Source organism: Echinops telfairi, unplaced genomic scaffold (assembly GCF_000313985.2).
Source record: "Echinops telfairi isolate 266 unplaced genomic scaffold, ASM31398v2 ScPeMD7_7469;HRSCAF=8507_0, whole genome shotgun sequence".
In the NCBI taxonomy this organism is placed as follows: Eukaryota; Metazoa; Chordata; class Mammalia; order Afrosoricida; family Tenrecidae; genus Echinops; species Echinops telfairi.
In genome coordinates, this window is record NW_022111372.1 from 55459178 (window position 1) to 55463298 (window position 4121).

The window sequence follows — 4121 nt, forward strand, 5'->3', positions numbered from 1 at the left end:
TGTGGCCACTGTGCCACCAGGGTTCCCCCACAGTCACCGAAGGAGTCCCGCATAGTGGCACCAGCGACACGGGCTCTGGCTTCTGAAGTGACCACACACGTCAGTCGTGCACTTTCAGGCCGTTTCCGTCTCAGACAGCCCCGACAGGCAGCCCAGCGGGGCAGGAAAGGGGCCTCAGAGAGAGGCTTGGGAATGGGAGAGCACACAGCGGAGGCCGGGTCTCTCTGTGGGGCTGAGCGGTGTTCCAGAGAAAGGCGGAGAGAGGACCGAGGACTGTGGGCAGGGAAGGCAGGATGGGTGGGGTTGGGGGCAGCAGATGTCCAGAAATGACTCCTGGTGCTCTCCCATGTACACAGTGGGGCCCGTGTGGGACCTCCATGCTGGCCCAGGATTTCCCTCATCCCAGCTCACAGGGAGGAAACAGAGGCACACAGGCCTGGGAAACAGACCTCGGCTTCCCAGGGGGTATGGACTCCAGCCCCTGGGCCTGGAGCTCTGGGGGGCACAGGTGATCAGCCCCGACGGGAGATGGCCCCACTGTCCATGGTGCCAGATGTCAACTTCCATGGGTTCCGGGGTCTCAAGGGCCAGGTTAGGGCAAGTCTAGGAGACCACGACAGACAGGCCACCCAGTCTGGTCACTGTTGCTCTCCAGCTCTGTGATCTTGGGCAATGCCCTTCATTGTTCTGAGCCTCAGTTTACCACTCTGTAAAATGGGACAAGTCAGAGTCCCTCTCTCTAAGGGCTGGACGGAGAATCAAGTGAAAACATGGACTGACTTTTAGAGCCCCGGCAGACACATACCAGCCGTGCCTTGATGCCTCTTCAAGGCTGAGAAGCCGGTAGTTGGAAGATGCTTCTTGGGGAAACTGAGTCACGGAGGCAGGAAGTGCCTGGGCCCAATCTCCTGCCTGAGTCACAGACTTAATGCTGAGAAACCTCCTTGCAGCCACCTCCAGAAATGCCTGGTGTCGCAGTCAGCTGCGTCCCCTGCCTCCCTGTCCTAGTGGCCAGCGCAGGCTTAATCCCTGCTGGGGTCCCAAAGGGGCCCCTTCTTCAAAGGGGCTTGTGTTCCCCTGGAAGGCAAGAACCACTCCACGGGGAGAAACGATCACCCTCCCTCAGAGGGGCAGACGCAGGGAGTAGGAGCTCTGCAGAGAGCTGATGAATGGGTTTCCCTGCTTCACAGATGAGAGAATGGAAGCTATAAGGGCCAGGCTGCTGGCCCAGGGTCACACAGCTAGCTACACAGGGTAGGACCCCCTGGTTCCTCCCAGAGTGCCCATCAGAGGAGGTCCTGGTGGCTGGCTTCCCTCAGCCCAGGTTGTCTCCCCCAGCCCAGCTCTGGGACCAGGGAGGCTCAGCAGGAAGCCCTTCCCATCCTGAAGCCCAGAACAGGGACAAGCTTTGACGTCAGCACGTCCACATTCCTGCCCTCCAGCCCGGGGGCGGGCGCTCCAATTTCCTCCCTCCAGCCTTGGCACCACAAACAGGAAGCTGGGTCATGTGGGTGCGTCCAGCCCGGGCAGCAGTGGAGGGGTCAGTATTGCACCAGGCGCCTGCTCCCAGCCAGCACCTACCTGCCCTAGGACAGGTAGAGGGGGCCGTGTCCAAGTGTGCCCCCAGGCCACTGACACAATGCCCTCACTGCCTTCATGCCCTCTGGCCTCCATAGGCTGAGGCCCTGAGCAGGTGACTCTGGTTAACCTCCCCGTATTTAACCCAGACACAGATCCTGCACTGAGCGTTCCAGCGGTGAGCTTGACGTGGTGCTCTGAGACAATTCCCCTCGAATCCGACACATGAGGAAACTGAGGCACTGACAGGGAAAGTCAGGTTGCCACCATCTGTGGGAGTGAGCAGGACAGAGGGTCAGAGCCCAGCAGTCTGGCCCAGAGCCCCCACCCCGGCACAGCCTCCTCACCAGCTCTGTGCGCCCCCCACCCCCTGACTGCCCCACTGCAATTCCAACTCACAGTGACACTAGCAGGCAGGGTCGAACTGCCCCCGTGGGTTTCCAAAACTGTAACTCTTTAATGGAGTGGACAGCCTCGCCTGCTTCTCACAGAGTGGCTGGTGGTTTCGAACTGCTGACCTTGCGGCTAGCAATCCAATGTGTGACCACGACACCAGCCCCTCCCTTAGCAACGCTCAGAAAAGCAACTCTGAGGATGACTCCTCTGGTCTAATTCCTTCCATGGCTGCCTTTTACCATGGGGACAAGACCTACTTCTGAGGGTGGCCCGTCACACCTTTACCTCCTGACCTGGCCCCACCTCGATTATTATTATTGGTTGCTGCTGTCCATTGCCATCGAGTGGATTCTGATTCGCGGCAAATGCACGTGTGCAGAGCGGAACTACTCGTCGGGGTTCTGAGGCTGTGACCCCGCAGAGGCAGCTCGCCAAGCTTGTTTGCCGAGGGGCCTCTGCGAGGGTTTGAACTTCCAACCTATCAGCTGGTGGCCGGGCGCTTCCCTGTTTGTGCTGCTCTGGCACTCATTCCCAAATGATACCCGTAATCAAGACTCATGCCTCTTAGGTCTCCTGTCTTCCTTGGCCCTCTCTCCCTCCCACCCTCCCTGCCCCCGAATTGATTCTGACTCACAGAGACCTGTAGCACAGGATGGAACCTCCCCGGGGGTCTCCACGGCTGTAACTTTCTAAAGGCCTAGAAAGCCTCTTCTTTCTCCCTTGGAGCAGCGGGCAGGTTCCCATCGCTGACCCAACACAGAACTCACCACGCCACCAGGGCTCACTTCCCGCCCTGGGAACCACTCATAAACCCCGAGAACCCGCTTTTCTTAGAAGAAACTCAGGGTCCCAGTGGGGACAGGATTTGCACCCAGTGGGAGCCAGAGTGGCAGAGCCATCCCCACCTGGGTCCGGCTGGTCCAGCTGCTCCACCTTGCATGCCTGCAGCTCCCAAATGTGAGGGTTGGAGGGGCTGTGGAGCCCTTGGTCAGACAGCAGCCTGCCAGGCCCCCACCCCGGCGCTGCAAAGACATGTTTCTCTCTAGAGTAGTGGTTCTCAACCTTCCTAATGCCGTGTGTGGCCCTTTCTTTTCTTTTTTAAATCGTTTTATTAGGGGCCCATACAACTCTTATCGCAATCCATACATACATCAATTGTGTAAAGCACATTTGTACATTCATTGCCCTCATCATTCTCAAAACATTTGCTCTCCACTTAAGCCCCTGGCATCAGGTCCTCATTTTTTCCCCTCCCTCCCCGCTACCCCGTCCCTCATGAGCCCTTGATAATTTATAAATTATTATTTTGTCATATCTTGGCCTGTAGTTCCTCATGTGGTGGTGACCCCCAATCGTAAGATATTTTTTCATAAAATTATTTTCATTGCTATTTCATAACTGTCATTTTGCTACTGCCATGAATCGGGCGACCCTTGTGAACGGGCTGTTCGGCCCCCAAAGGTGTGGTGACCCACGGGTTGAGTACCGCTGCTCGAGAGGCTCTTGGGCACATGCCGTGCCCCTGGGTTGTGGGCAGGGGGATGGACTTTTGGAGGGACCAGCTCTGAGAGTCAGGCAGTGGACGGACGCTGCTCTCAAACCCGGGCCCAGTCTCAGGCAGCAGGCATGCTTCTCAGGGGGGCGCTGTGAGAAGACCCCCAGTGTTCTCCCCTGTTCCTAACTGCCATGGAGGCCACAGGGCTGCCTGGCAGGGCGGTTCCTCAGGCTCTGGCGCCCTCTGGTGGTAGCACCGTAGGGACCCCTGGGAGAAAAGACCCGGGATCAGTTCACCCTGGAAACCCCCAGGGCAGGTGGGCTCTGCCCTGAGTGTGGCTGGAAGGGATGGCACCCAGCTCCAACAGCAACGACCGTCCGTTTTTTGTAACGGGTGCCAACGTCTTGGACCAGACAAGGCTTTGAGACGCTCGACTTGCATCTTCTCTCACGGCCACCATCCTTTCCATGCTGATGTTTCTTCTTTGGAGGATTTGCTTCCATTCTGGAGAAATTTCTTTACATGCTCCTCCAGCGAGGGCCTCCCGGGAACAGCTTCTCTGTGTCTGTCTGCTAAAAAGGCGTTCAGCTTCGTTTTAGAAGGCTCCCCACCTCCACCACCACCCCTCCCAGGGGATCAGGTCTCCAGCTGC